The sequence below is a fragment of the Cygnus olor genome, chromosome W (genome assembly GCF_009769625.2).
Source record: "Cygnus olor isolate bCygOlo1 chromosome W, bCygOlo1.pri.v2, whole genome shotgun sequence".
Classification (NCBI taxonomy): domain Eukaryota; kingdom Metazoa; phylum Chordata; class Aves; order Anseriformes; family Anatidae; genus Cygnus; species Cygnus olor.
In genome coordinates this window covers 2,829,010-2,845,060 of record NC_049199.1, presented here as the reverse complement: position 1 = coordinate 2,845,060, position 16,051 = coordinate 2,829,010, and the positions used below count along the sequence as shown (strand labels likewise).

Genomic DNA, 16,051 nt, shown 5'->3' with positions numbered 1-16,051 from the left:
CTAAATGCAGCCTTCATTTCTGATCTGATAATTTGCTTTTCATAGCCCAAAACAAGCACAGCTTACTCCTCCATGCAGTCTCATCAAGCTGATGTTGGCCATTAATGTTGATAAATGTTCAAACTATTTGTGTTGTTCAAAGTGGCAGAGGTCACTAGATGATAAACATCAGAATATTAGGATAAGGTATTTTTAGCTTCTTATGGCAACTCCAAGGAAAAGTAGTAAGCATTCAAGATGTGCAAACAAATTTCAACTCAGTTCTGTCTGGGAAGGAAAGGAATGTAAGAGCTTAATTCAGAAAGCTATTTAGAAAACTGAGTAAAAACAAAAACAGTCCATGAAAGGAACATTATAACAAATCCCAAATTGACTGAATCATTTCTTTGCTGATACAATTTCTATCATCCCAAATACCAAGTTTATGAGTAAAAATATGATATTGTTTACAAAGATTTTTTTTTCCTATTAAGAACCTTCCTTATCTTACTATATTACTTGCTCAGAGGAAATGTCAGGAAGCCTCCATGAGAGGAGATGTTGCTCTGCGTTCATAGAAGCACATGCTACTTTTAATTTAAGACACAGGTTAACCAGATTTGCTTATGTGGGAATAAAAATGTTGTTTTTGCAGAGTTACATTGTTTAAAGGTAAGGAATGTGGTACTGAGATATGCTTGAAGTGATAAGAAAACTTAGCAGGCGACCTTGTGAAACGCAGACAACCAGACTCCTTAGAACAATTAGGTGAAAATCACGGTGTCAAGTCAAGTCAGATAAGTGAAGAAACATTACCACTTCAAACAGTAAAAAAGTCAAAAGAAATTTGAAATTTAACAGGCCGGCAACTGAAGGCCAGGCATTGTCTGTGAAGCATCGGATAGGTTGTGAACCTGGATTACCCAGTCAATGGGGAAACAGGGGAGGGTCCCGGTCCTCGAGAAATAAAGTATATAAACAGTACTGTGTGACTAGTAGGTGCGCTCCTGCTTGTGGGACGCCCACCATTGCAATTGCAAATGAATTACTAATTCACTGAGAACCTCGCCTGAGCCTAAGTTATTGTGAGTGTTTCTCACAATTTGGGGGCTCGTCCGGGAGCCAGTCACCTACTGGGGAGCCCCACCGCCGCAGCAGCAGGAAGGCATGCCCCGCTGATTTCAGCGGTCCTGTGCATTGATGGTGGCGGTTCTGCGGAGAGCTGACAGAGGGCCCGAGACTGATTAAAGAGGCAGGATCCATGAAGTAGTGGGGAAGGGAAGAAGGTAGGCACTCTTGGTTTAAGAATTGATCCGGTAACTCTGTGCACAGACCAAGGTAAGAAATATTAAGTATTGCCTTGGGGGTCGGGTGAGACTCTGTGTGACGTGTGATTGAGACGTACTTTTGTACTAAGCGAGTTTGGAGTCCTGATCCGCGGTTCCGTAGCTTCGCGAGGGGCGCGGCCGGAGACGGACGAAGCGTGAGATAAGAGAGAGAAAGGAAGAGTCTCGGGAAATTTGGTGTACGGTACCCCTTCCACGGTGAAGTGCTTGGCAGTACACCCCCATTTTCCAGAATCGGAACGTTAGTGTGTGGTACCCTGCAGGAGGTAAATTTCTGTAGCAGCACACTGAAAAGGGCTAGGAGAAATGGGAAAATATGGGTTCTGTTATAAATTAGTTTTGGTAGAAATCATTCCCGACACATCGTGGGTAGGGTAGATCGAATTTCAATTTATTTGAGCAATTCAGCAAGCAGCAATAAGTAAAACAGCGCTGGGCGGCCGGGGAGTCTCCTGCTCCGCCAACGGCGCGCACCTAAGCACACCAGAGTCTCGATTTATAGTCTTGTGGTTCCGGGTTTTTAGTGGCACATCCTGGTGTCTTCTTACACTGCAAGGCCTGTTGCTAGGGGGTCTTCGTCAGTCCTCTGGTGGTCGTGAGGATGAAGATCATCGTCTTCCTCTGCGTTGGGGTCGTGACTTTGCTGCGGTGTGTGTGTTCCCATGCAAGGAGGAATGCCATTTTGCCCTTATTTGGAGCTGGTTTCTATTGCAATTGTTAACATAACAGGAAGTTCCCATACTTGTTTTTTTCCTTCAACAGGATATTGGGGGTATAAGCAGTCAACCGTTGAAACCCCCCTATCAGCAACATTTAATGAACAAACAAAGCTTTACCCATTACAATCCCCCCTTTTTCTCTGTATCATTTTGTTCATTAAATCTATTTAGTTCTAATTGACTCAGGATTAATGTTTCCTCTAGTATGGGTCTATCATTTATCGATTTGTACTTTGTCCTCATAAGGATCTGATGAGCAGCCTCTAATCTACCTTTAACAATGGTTATGACTTTGTTAAGGATACAAGGACCAAACGTCAGTCCTAGGGTTAATAAAATCAGCGGGCCAACTATTGTTGACAACAGAGTGGTGAGCCATGGCGAGTGATTATACCAGGACTCGTACCAGCTTTGCTGGGCCTCCCGCTCTCTTTTTCTCCTTTCCAATCCTTCTCTAAGTTTGGTCATGGTATCCCTCACAATCCCAGTATGATCAGCATATACACAACATTCCTCCCTGAGTGCGGCGCACAATCCTCCTTGTTGTAAATACAATAAATCTAGTCCTCTGCGATTCTGTAATACCACTTCGGATAACAATCTCATAGATTTTTCTAAAGCACTGATAGATTTTTCAATTCTGGCTAAATCTTCATCCACAGCTGCTCTCAGGGAGGTGATCTCTCTTCCTTGTTTGATTAGCGAAGCAACTCCTGTGCCTACCCCTGCACCCCCCCCTAAAACCATTAGGGTAGCCACTGTCAGTGTGGAAATTGGTTCCCGTTTTGTCAAATGGTGTTCTTGATTGATCTGATTGTCATACATAAAATTCTCTGGGTGGTAGACTATCTTTGGGATGATTATTACTTGAACACAGAATTCTACAGACCCATTGAACAAGTCCAGGGATAAACAAGGGGTAACTCCTATCTTTGAACATACCCACCTAGCATCCTTCGCTGGTAATAACCGTTCCGCCGGTTTCTTTATACTTCCGATGTTAGTTTGATTTGCACACAAGTGCATTTTATCGGGTGAGACTTGTCCCACGCATCTCCCCTTCCCAGTCACTTGGGTCAGCGTTATGCCCTGACCCTCTTTCCCCCACGTACATTGTGAGGGATTGGATCCATTTACCCGTCGGGCCTTCTCATTGACCCCCACAGCTTCGTAAAAGGGCGGCCTTACCCCATAACAAAGCCAGCACCGCTCAGTCAGGTTAGGGTTGGTAGCATTTAACAGCTGGTAGCTTACTTGCATCAATTTCCACAGGGCCCCTTCCTGGGTTCGAGCTGGGGCAGAGGTAGAAACCTATTTGGTTCAGACATGGGCTTATGGGTGCCAGTTGACAAAGGGATGTGAGAAAACTTGGTGCACCCGCCGTAGTTACTTGGTTAATGATAACTTGGTCCTCCCACCTAATTAAACTCCACTTAAAGGGCTGGTGCGAATATCCCTGGTCGGCCCCAGCCGGACAGGGGATAGTCAATAGGAGAGGTAGCGCCAACATACACCAGAAGGGCAACGTCCTTTTATAATTCTGGGGAGGCGGCTTCGAGTTATGGTGGGTACTAGGGCGGTTTATTCGGCCGGACTCCATCATCTCAAATAGGGGTGGGTACCAAATAACTCTCCCCACTGTTGTACTCCTCTGCCTCGCCCGCCTACTTGGTTGCCTCAAGCAGCAGGGTTCACTTTCTTCACGGCAGCAAGGGTAATCTTCAGGGGCCTAGGTACCGATTTCCCTCTTCCAGCCACTCCCAGTCCCAGTTACTCACTCCTCCTTAGGCGCGTTACCCTTCTGATGTATGGGTCTGGGTACATTAAAGAATTTCCCTTCCCCTACTTCCCGGTTTCGTTTACAGTGAACCTATTATTCCTTAGAGAAGGTTACCGATCATACGATTACGAATTCACTCATCAGTCCCTTTTCGCATGGTCAGCCTCAAGTCTCCGGGTTGGCTGGTCACTCTCCACCGTTCCTCCGGTATTGGTCCTTTAACTCGGCTGGCGTGAGTCCATCCTTTCTTGGCTGTCCAGACAGCTGTGTCTGTGGTAAGTAGAACAAGGTAGGGTCCTTCCCAATGAGGAGTTAGAGAGGTCTCTTTCCAGGATTTTATCAGAACCTGGTCTCCTGGTTTGATCCCGTGTATGGCCATCTCTAGAGGGGGGGGGCATTGTACTACTCCTTTTGCTGCAGGATCCCCCTTATATTGTGAGGTGACAATACCCTCAGTTCGCCCTCAAAGGTGATTTTATGCGTTTCTTCCACCAGGAGCGCAGCCACGACCACTGCCTGGAGACAGGTGGGCCATCCCCTACTCACGGGGTCCAAAAGTTTAGAAAGATCTCCCACGGGTTTCTTTTTCCCTGCCCAGTCTTGAGTTAAGACCCCGAACGCTGTCCCCTCCTTTATGTTGATAAATAGATAAAAGGGTCTCTTCACATTGGGTAAATTTAACACAGGAGCGTTCACTAAATCCATTTTTAAGTCTATCAGGCTTTGCTCATCACTTTGGCTCCATTTCATTAATCCTTCCCCAACCAGTTTCTGATACAAAAACTTCACTTTGCTACTATAATTTTCAATCCATTGTCGACAGTATCCTAACAACTCCAGCAGCTGCCTAACTAACTTGTCTTCTGCTTTTTGACGCTTGTAGTGACAAAATCCTATTCACTCGTTCGGGGTCTAGTTTCTTAGTGCCCTTACTTAGCCAATGTCCTAAATATTTCACCTCTTCCTCCGTGAACTGCAATTTTGACTTTGATACTTTTAGTCCCTTTAAGCTCAAGAAGTTTAGTATCTTGATACTTTCTGTCCTGACTGCCTCCTGACTCTCTCCTGCTAACAGCAAATCATCCACATATTGGACTAAGGTTACTTCAGGATTTGGTTCATAGTTCTCTAATACTTGTTCTAATGCCTGACCGAATAGATATGGTGATTCCGTGAATCCTTGGGGAAGCACGGTCCATCTTAATTGTTGTTTCCGATGGGTTGCAGGATCTTCCCACTCAAAGGCGAAATAATCCCTGCATTCCCTTTTTAAAGGACATGCCCAAAACACATCTTTTAGGTCTATGACACTATACCATTTCTGCGCTGGGAACAGCTGACTTAGCAAGGTATGTGGGTTAGCTACTACAGGAAATCTGGTTATTGTTCTTTTGTTGACCTTCCTCAAGTCTTGGACTAGCCGATAAGAGCCATCAGGTTTCTTGATAGGTAATATAGGAGTGTTATGAGGTGACATGCAAGGCTCCAGTAATCCCTGTTGTAGTAGCCTCTCGATTACTGGTTGCAGCCCCTCCCTGCCTTCTTGAGACATTGGGTATTGTTTTACCCTGATAGGAGTCTTGGGATTCCTGATAGTGACTTCAAAGGGACTAATATCTAAACCTACTGATTCGGGCTACTGATTCGGGAGAATACCACACCTCAGGGTTTATTTTTGCCTCGTCCTCTACAGTGAGGGCGTATAATTTAACCTCAATTCCTTTATTTTTCACCTCCAAATTAATTTTTAGCTTAACCATTAAGTCTCTTCCCAACAGGTTATATTCAGCTTCTGGTACTAATAAGAAGGATCCTGTGCAACTTTGGGCTGGGGTCTCTATTTTCATCCCCTTTATTACTGAGACCCTAAAGGGCTCTCCTTTGGCTCCTATCACCTGTAATTTCTCCGAGGAAGGTTGACATCCCCGGGGTACCATTTGGACAGTCGATCTTTCTGCCCCAGAGTCCACAAGGAACTCCACTTCTTGATGCTGGGGACCTAACTTCAATTTTATCAAGGGCTCCGTTATACCAGAAGTCCCCAGTAGATGGAGCCCCTGACTCCCCTAATCTTCTTTAAACATTCGCTCATCTTGTAAGCGTTTTCTGCAGTCCTTTTTCATGTGTCCCTTCTTTTGGCAATAAAAACATTCTAGCTGTCTTAGATCCCTCTGATCACTCTGGCTCCTCGGAGGTCTTTTTCGTGGTAGCGGAACACCCATTGGGCGAAGGGGGAGCCCTTTTTGTCCTTCCGGGACCACTGCCACTAGAATCCTGGCCTGCCTTTTCTGAGTCTCTTCTTCTCTTCGCACATATACCTTCTGAGCTTCTCTCAGCAGTTCATCCATCCCTCTATCCTGCCAATCCTCTAATTTTTCTAATTTCCGCCTGATATCCCCCCCATGATTTTGCCACAAATTGCGTTTTTAACAAGGCCTGTCCCACTGGTGTACCGGGGTCCAGTCCCGAATAAAGCTGGAGGTTCTTCCTTAATCTCTCCAGCCATTCTGTGGGAGTTTCATCCTTCTTCTGATGTTCACTAAAGGCCTTATTTATATTTTGTCCTCTAGGGACTGACTCCCTTATACCTTGTACAATAATAGTCCTTAAATCCTGCATATGACCCCTATCTTGTTCATTTTGGTTATTCCAGTTAGGCCTCTGTAGGGGCCATTTAAGATCTCCCGCAGGACCCTGCTGGTGTTACTGGTCCCAGATTCGCATTCCAGCCCTCCGGATCATATTCCTTTCTTCTGCAGTGAATAATATACCTAAAATGGCCTGGAGTTCTTCCCAGGTGTAAACATTAGACCCCAAAAATTGGTCTACTCGCTCAGAGACTCCAAGAGGATCTTCTAAGAGATTTCCCATTTCCTTCTTGAATTCTCTGACGTCTCCCATATTTAGGGGGATGGAGACGTATCCCATACCGGGTTGGGGCCCTCCCATTGCAACCTCTCTTAGGGGATATAGTCTACCCTCACCCTCTCGATTTCTAGTTTGGCTCCGAGTTACCCGTCTAGTTCCCCGAGGGGTGTCCGTGGCCGAATCAGAGTCACTATGGTAGCCCGGAGCCGTGGGGGGGGCTGGAGGTGAGGGAGGAGGGGGTATATAAGGGGGGGGGTGAAAGTGGGACTTCTTCCTCATTCCGTTCATTCTTTTTCCTCCCCCCTTTTTCTCTTAATGGGTATAAGTTGGCTCGGGTCTCAGATCCTATCCATAGGTGTGCATACTCACTCTCCTCTAGGCTGAAAGGCTCCTTTGAATTCACATAAAGGTTTAGAGCCTGACAGATCCATTCCTCAAAGGACCCAAACACGGGCCAATATAACGGGTGAGCCCCTAATTTGCTTCCCACCCCAGACTTCCATACAATAATGTATCATCTTAACTTTATCCTTACCCCGCCTGGAGGGGTAATTGTTCCAATTTTTAATCATTAACCCTAACGGGCTTTCTGGTGGTATCGGGGGCAACCTAGCCTTGGGTTCCGACCCACCCATGGGACCAGAAGACTTGCTCTTCTTCTGTCCCATCTTCCAGATTGCCTTCACACACACACACAGTCTTCACCTCCCGTTCGTGGCCCAGTCCCTCGCGGGAGGTGGGAACCGCACTACCAGGGAGTCCGCACTCGCTTCGTCCTCGATTGGACGTCTCACACAGGCACACTCTGGGCTTCCCAACCCCAACCGAACGGATAACCGGCCTATACTTACTCACTCCTGAGTCTTCGTTCGGAGCTTCGTGCACAAAGATTAAGGGGTTACCGGTTGTTTATTTACTTATCGCTGGAACTTTAGGTTCATCGGTAGGGGTGCGTTGGCTTGGGGACCTCCAGACAGGGACCGCAAAATCAGCGGGGCGCGCCTCCCCTGGGAGGGATCCAGCCAAGCTACCACTATCCGAGTCACGGCACCAATTTGTTATAAATTAGTTTTGGTAGAAATCATTCCCGACACATCGTGGGTAGGGTAGATCGAATTTCAATTTATTTGAGCAATTCAGCAAGCAGCAATAAGTAAAACAGCGCTGGGCGGCCGGGGAGTCTCCTGCTCCGCCAACGGCGCACACCTAAGCACACCAGAGTCTCGATTTATAGTCTTGTGGTTCCGGGTTTTTAGTGGCACATCCTGGTGTCTTCTTACACTGCAAGGCCTGTTGCTAGGGGGTCTTCGTCAGTCCTCTGGTGGTCGTGAGGATGAAGATCATCGTCTTCCTCTGCGTTGGGGTCATGACTTTGCTGCGGTGTGTGTGTTCCCATGCAAGGAGGAATGCCATTTTGCCCTTATTTGGAGCTGGTTTCTATTGCAATTGTTAACATAACAGGAAGTTCCCATACTTGTTTTTTTCCTTCAACAGGATATTGGGGGTATAAGCAGTCAACCGTTGAAACCCCCCTATCAGCAACATTTAATGAACAAACAAGGCTTTACCCATTACAGGTTCCAGGTGTGAGAAACACTCCGTAGCCAATAACTTAGGCTCAGGCGAGGATCTCAGTGAAGTAGTAATTTATTCGCGATTGCAATGGCGGGCGCCCCACAAGCAGGAGAGCGCCCCTACTAGTTCCAAAACACAGTTTATATACTTTTTGATGACAGGACCCTCTCCTGTTTCCCCACTGGAGTGGGTAATCCAGGTTCACAATCTATCTGATGCTTCACAGACAATGCCTGGCCTTCAGTTGCCGGCCTGTTTTTGAGGTGGTAATGTTTTCTCCCCTTATCTGGCTTGACTTAACATAGTGATTTTCACCTGATTGCTCTAAGGAGTCTGGTTGTCTGCATTTTACAAGGTTGTCTGTTAAGCTTTCTTATCACTGTAAGCATATCTCAATACCACATTCCTTCCTTCTAAACAATGTAACACTGCAAAAACAACATTTCTATTCCCACAATTCCCCCCTTTTCTCTTTTTATAATTTGTTGATTTTTGCAAAATTTTTCTCTAAGGTGTAATTTGGTAGATGTCTTCCTCTTCTTCACCTTCTTTGCTTTCCATTTCCTCTAATATCATCATCTTATCTGAGTAAGGTGGTGGATCCATGGTCATTTGTTTCAATAGTGCAGTTTCAATTAACCACTGGACTAGTCCTTTTACACAGGGGATAGTGCAACAACCAATGGCTGTCAAAACTCCTGCTACTACGATCAAGGATGTAAATATGGACACTACCATCCCTTTCCATTTACCAAACCAAGATTCCAACCATCCTGTGATGGAAGTGTCTGCTCCTGAGTTTCCTTCCAATTCATTGGCAAGGGTGGTAAGCCCTTGCAATGCTCTAGTTACTGCGCCATCCGGGGCAGTATTGTTAGGGATAAAAGTACAACAACGGTTGCCCAGCATCACGCACACACCACCTTTCTCCGCAAGAATCATATCTAATGCTATTCTGTTTTCCCAAGCCATTTTGCTGGTGGCATCTAGTTGTTCAGCGATTCCTCTTATCGCATCCCTTGTATAATTTATGAATCTGTGCTGATTATAGTATAATTAATCCAATCCACATTCTTATTGATTGTTACCCACCAGAGCAGTGACTCAAACCCTGCAGCAATTTGATTCCTGGCTTCCTGTTCATCGGGAACTCCTCTAGGCACCCCAATAGAATCTATGTACGCTCTGTCATCAAATGATACTCCTAAGCTTCTTTTACTTCTTCTGGGTGTTTGTGATGTTTCTCTTTCAAATGCCAGGGTGAAGGGTATAGCTAATTGAACAAGTGCACAAGTGCCTCCCCAGTTAGATGGTAGGGTGGACCGTAAGATCTTCCCTCCACAGTACCACCAGAGATTTGCCCTGGGGATCTCAAGTCTTGAGCAGTTTCCCATCAAGTCCTCGGTAGCATTCAAGGTCCTCGTGCACAAGGCAAATTCTCCCAGATGCCGGGTAGCACTCACACCCTGCCGTGAGAGGCAAGCTGTATGGTTACCTATAGCTGTAGAGAATGCAGGGGGAACCCTGATATTGCTATCATGCAAGGAAGGGAATAGCAAAGAGAGAGACTTACAGGCCTCATTTCCCCAGGCAGTCTTTTCTTGGTACAATGCAATCATACATCGCATCCCCTGGGAATCCTTGGTCCACCCCAATGGGGAGGGCACTATCTGGGCAATCGGTCATCCCGAGGCACAAGCATAGCAATTGCTATGGTTGAGACTCTGGACAGTATATTTGACCCATTCTATCCAGGCATTCACATCCACATACCCTGTTTCAATCTCAAATGTTTGAACTGCCGCATTTCAAAGAGGGCCTCCTGTTTTCTCCTTGAGTTTCTCCCTTTCTCTGATGGCAATAGAGGATCGTTTCCATACAGCTATTCTCAATCTGGCTGTTGGGTCTCTCCCAGTTATTTGTTCTCTCTGCTCAATTGTCATTGGGCATTTAAATCTCCACAAGCTAACACCTCACAAGCATCAAACATGACAGACTGTGGTACATAACCCTCTGTCACATTCACCCATATTTTGACAGGGTATCCCATCTTACTATTATCTGGTCATGCCTTTTCCAAGTTGCCAATTGACCAAGGCCTTCTCTGAGGCCTACAATCACTAGAAACAAAATTAATAGTTGATTTTTCCCTGTCATTATTTTTAACCCTTAGGTTTCCAATAATTACCAATACAAAGAACAAGATATATGTACTACTAGAACAAAAACCCCTTGGGAGCACTTCGATTCGCTATAGGCCAGTCCTTTCTCTCACTCACAAGCCACACTTGTTAGTTACCTGTGAAAATAAAAGGTTACTTTACAATTGTAAGCTTTTATCCCGCTCAGAGTCCACTATGAGATTTTTCTCTTCGATTTCAACTTCCAACAAGTCTTCTGTAGGAACAGCTTCCCAGGTACTAGGGTCAACGGATGCCTTCACTCGAGTATAGTGAGTCCAACCTTCTTCCGCAGTCCTTACGGCTATTTCAGTGATTAGTAATGGTCCTTCCCATTCAGGCTGGAGTTGATTCTTTCCAGGTCCGAATCAGGACCCAGTTTCCTGGGTGATGGTGGTGGGGGTTTGAGCCAACAATCCATGGGTCTTGAGAGATGGCAAAGAAGAGGACAACCCCAGAATACAGTTCTTAAGAAAACTCTCTTGTTTCGAATTGTGGTATCTCATCCCTTCTGCCCAGATAGGGTAATCCGAACAGCATCTCATATGGTGAAATTCCTATATCCTTTCTTGGTGCTGTTTGAACCTGGAGGAGTGCTAAAGGTAATCATTTTACCCAAGGAAGTTGGGTTTCTAACACTAATTTAGTTAATTGCTTCTTTAATGTCTGGTTCATTCGCTTTACCTTCCCAGAAGAGGAGGGGTGCCAGGGGGTGTGAAAATCCCACTCAATCTCTAAGGCCTGCATTAACCCTTGCAGTACTTGTGAAGTGAAATGACTTCCTTGATCTGAATCAATGTTTTCAACTATCCCATATCTAGGGACTATTTGCTCCAGTGATACCTTAGCCACCGTGTTCGCAGTGGCAGATACGGAGGGGAAAGCTTACACCCATCCAGTCACGTGGTCAATTAGGACAAACAAGTACTTAAGTCAACCTGCTTTAGGTAACTCAGTAAAGTCCACCTGTATACTTTGGAAAGGTCGAATCCCTGGCTCCCGTCCCCCTCTAGGTGAATTACGAATGACCTTTTTATTTGCCTTTTGACATATGGTACATCCTCTGCATATTTGCTTCGCTAAAGTGTATATTCCTACACAGACATAGCACAACATCACACATTGCTTGCACCTCCCAATGACTCTCTTGATGTAAAACAGTTAATATTTGCCTCATTGGTGCTTTATTCATCATTTCTCTCCCATCAGGGAGTATCCATTTTCCCTCAGACTTCGTGGCTCCTGATTCCTTAAAAAAATCTTTCTCTTAAAACTTTTTAGTTTTTTCTTAGTTTTCAACAATTCCCTGAATCCTCTCTGGATTTATTCTCTGTTTTCCCTCAGACATTAGATGCCTTAAATACCTGACTTCTCTTTCTACATATTGTAATTTATTTTTCAATACTCCCAAGCCCTGCTTTCCCAGAAAGTTGAATAGCTTGTTAGTAGCTTCCTTCACAACTGTTTTCTCCTGTCCTGACAATAAACGATCATCCACATTTTGTAACAGTAATTCCTCCTTGGGAGATTGGAATTGCTCCAAAATCTGTTCTAGAACTTGCCCAAATAAATCGGTGGCCCTGTAAACCCCTGAGGTAAAACTGTCCATCTGTATTGTTGCTTCTGCCCCCATTTCAGGGTCTTTCCAGTCAGAGGTGAATATATCTTTGCTCTCAGGGCCTGAGAGCACTCCATTAATAACACTGTTATTCCAGTCTAACAATTTACTATTTGAATGCCCAATTTCATCATCAAATCCCTTCCCAACAAGTTAGTCCCTGCCTTGGGTACATGCAATAATTGCCCAGTGATCATTCTATCCCTAGTCTCAGCTTGGTATCCCCCAAAAGTGGCACTGTTATCCCAGCCCCTTCTACCCCCATCACTTTTCAGGGTTTCATTAGTTAATTTAATCCCTGATACTTTACAGGCCAGTAATGACCTAGCTGCCTCAGTGTATTGGGTTCGATGGCAAGGGTCGGGGGGGGGCTGCAGTGGCAGCCCCCGCGAGAAAAATCCAGAAGCCTCCCCGTGGCAGATAAGGGACAATTTCATCCGGCCCCAAAGGGGCCCACCGCTGCCTAGAGCCAAGCCATGAACAACACAGTCCGTGCCTGTGAGAGCACATCCAAGAAAACGAAAACAAACAAACAAACAAAGAAAAACCTGCTGCTCAACAGCAGCTGGGAGAGCGAGGAAAGAGAAACCTCCCCCCAGACACCAAAGTCAGCACAAAAGGAGGGGGAGGAGGCACTCCAAGCGCCGGAGCCGAAGCCCCCTGCGACCCCCTGCGGCCTGTGGAGAGGCCCCTGGTGGAGCAGGCTGCCCCCCCCGTACCCCCCCCCTTCTCGATACTTGGGAAACTGACCAAACACCACAGCAAATATACCAAAACTTCTAGACTGTTACTTAGATAATGCCTACATCCTCTTTCCCTGCTCATTCAACTTTCCCAACTCATTCAAAAAACAGCTCTGTCAAACATTACATACCACACCTTTAACACCTTCAATAACCCTTTTTAACACTTCTTTTTATCTTTCTCCAGCCTGTACTGTCACCAAAGGCTCAGTCAGGGGCCAACTTAATTCCATACCTTTCTCCCTCCATCATGCTGAAACAACATATCAGTATAACATATTTCATCCCATTTTCCTTCTCTCCTCCTTCTTCCACTCCGGATATTCCTACCTGAAGTGGCCAGCCTGGCCACACTTAAAACATCCCATCAAAGCCTGTCCCTGCTAGGATTCAGGCCGCAACACAGGCAGCCTTCCTTGCCTGCCATTCCTTCATCTCTCTTCCTCTCCTTTCCATCCTGGCCCTGACTCCCCCTGAAGATTTTCTTCCTCTTTCTCCAACCCTCTGCCTGACTACCTGCTACACTGTCAATACCATTAGTTTCGCTCTCTGCTTTTCCTTCTCATCTCCCCTCCTGACATGCACCTTCAGGGCCTCCTGCAGGAGGGCCCCCCAGTGACTATTCACTACATCCCCCCACCTTCTGGAGCTTTTTCTGTGTATCTTGCCAGGCTTTAATCACAAAATGAACTTTCAAGAGCCCTTGGGATACCGGGTCCTCGGGATTCATCCACGAGTACTTTCTCATTCTGACCCCAAGTCTCTCATATGATTTCTGTGTTGCACACTATTATTATTCCAGCCAGGATCGGCAAGTGGGTATTTCTGCCCTGCCGGTATTACCCCTGGTCCTGGAGGATGAGCTCTTTCCCATTCTTGTATAGCAGCTCTCCTCCTGATCATTCCCATTTCTTTCCCTGTAAACAACATACTTATAGGCATAATTCCTCCCCAAGAGTATAAGTTAGGTCCTAGGAACTGGTCTAATAGTTCAGCTAGCCTGATGGGGTCCTCAGTTAAAGACTTCATCTCCTTCTTAAAACTCCTAACCTCTCTGCCGGTAAGGAGAGGGGGGAGTTCACTTAAGAGGATACACAGTTAGTGTTAGTACTGTTAGTATCAGGGAAGGCAAAATTCTCAGTATCTCTTCTACCTTGTTCTAATTCTTACCAAAGCCTAGAGTACGCTCTTCTCTAGGGACAGTGTTAACTGCAGTCCCTGTCTCCCTTCCTGGAGCGACTGCTGCTGCCACCGGTGCAATATTAGGATTATAGGGAGCATAACTTGGGTCCTCCTCCGAAAAAAAAAGGAATCTTATTGTTTACACATAAATTTAAAGCCTGAATTTTCATCAGGCCCGTATTTTGGCCAAAATACTGCTGTTTCCTTAATTGGTTCTTTTGTCCAGACTAATACAAAATATTTAACCATTTTTTTTTCTTTTATCATCTCCTCTAATTTTGAGATTATTTTTCCAATTTCTTATCATTCTTCAGGAAGAACTTTTGGTAGGCACTCCCCCAGGGATATCTCCCTATCCCCTGGAACTCATATTTCCCATTTTTCCTATTCTGGAAAATGGGGGTGTACTACCAAGCACTTCCCCGTGCAAGGGGTACTGCACACCTATGAGTTTACCAGATTCCCTGGTGTACTGCCAAGCACTTTACCATGCAAGGATTACTGTACACCAAATTTCCCTGGTGTGCTGCCAAGCACTTCCCTGTGCAAGGGCTTACCGCACACCAAATTTCCCGAGACTCTTCCTTTCTCTCACTCTCTCTCACTTCTCTCTTATCTCACGCTTCGTCCGTCTCCGGCCGCACCCCTCGCGGAGTTACGGAACCGCGGATCAGGACTCCACACTCGCTTCGTACAAAAGTACGTTTCAATCACACATCACACAGAGTCTCACCCGACCCCCAAGGCAATACTTAATATTTCTTACCGTGGTCTGTGCACAGAGTTACCGGATCAATTCTTAAAACCCGGAGTGCCTACCTTCTTCCTTTCCCCAATACTTCACGGATCCTGCCTCTTTAATCAGTCTCAGGCCCTCTGTCAGCTCTCCGCAGAACCGCCACCATCGATGCACAGGACCGCTGAAATCAGCGGGGCATGCCTTCCTGCTGCTGCGGCGGTGGGGCTCCCCAGTAGGTGACTGGCTCCCGGACGAGCCCCCAAATTGTGAGAAACACTCCGTAGCCAATAACTTAGGCTCAGGCGAGGATCTCAGTGAAGTAGTAATTTATTCGCGATTGCAATGGCGGGCGCCCCACAAGCAGGAGAGCGCCCCTACTAGTTCCAAAACACAGTTTATATACTTTTTGATGACAGGACCCTCTCCTGTTTCCCCACTGGAGTGGGTAATCCAGGTTCACAATCTATCTGATGCTTCACAGACAATGCCTGGCCTTCAGTTGCCGGCCTGTTTTTGAGGTGGTAATGTTTTCTCCCCTTATCTGGCTTGACTTAACATAGTGATTTTCACCTGATTGCTCTAAGCAGTCTGGTTGTCTGCATTTACGAGGTCACCTGCTGAGCTTTCTTATCACTGTAAGCATATCTCAATACCACATTCCTTCCTTCTAAACAATGTAACAGTGCAAAAACAACATTTCTATTCCCACACAGGGGACAGGGAGATATCCCTGGGGGAGTGCCTACCGACAGTCCTTCCGGAAGAATGATAAGAAGTTGGAAAAATAATCCCAAAATTAGAGGAGATGATAAAAAAAAATGGTTAAATATTTTGTATTAGTCTGGACAAAAGAACCAATTAAGGAAACAGCAGTATTTTGGCCAAAATACGGGCCTGATGAAAATTCAGGCTTTAAATTTATGTGTAAACAATAAATTTCCTTTTTCGGAGGAGGACCCAAATTATGCTCCCTATAATCCTAATATTGCACTGGTGGCAGCAGCAGTCACTCCAGGAAGGGAGACAGGGACTGCAGTTAACACTGTCCCTAGAGAAGAGTGTACTCTAGGCTCTGGCAAGAATTAGAACAAGGTAGAAGAGATACTGAGAATTTTGCCTTCCCTGATACTAACAGTACTAACACTAACTGTGTATCCTCTTAGGTGAACTTCCCCCCCTCCTTACCGGCAGAGAGGTTAGGAGTTTTAAGAAGGAGATGCAGTCTTTCATTGAGGACCCCATCAGGCTAGCTGAACAATTAGACCAGTTCCTAGGGCCTAACTTATACTCTTGGGGAGGAATTATGCCTATAAGTATGTTGT

The 16,051-nt window shown here is 45.8% G+C and overlaps 1 pseudogene; it reads right to left on the bottom strand.

The window, feature by feature from the left end:
• Nucleotides 1–10,987: 10,987 nt before the first annotated feature.
• Nucleotides 10,988–16,051, bottom strand: part of LOC121062450 — a 36,099-nt pseudogene continuing 31,035 nt past the window's right edge.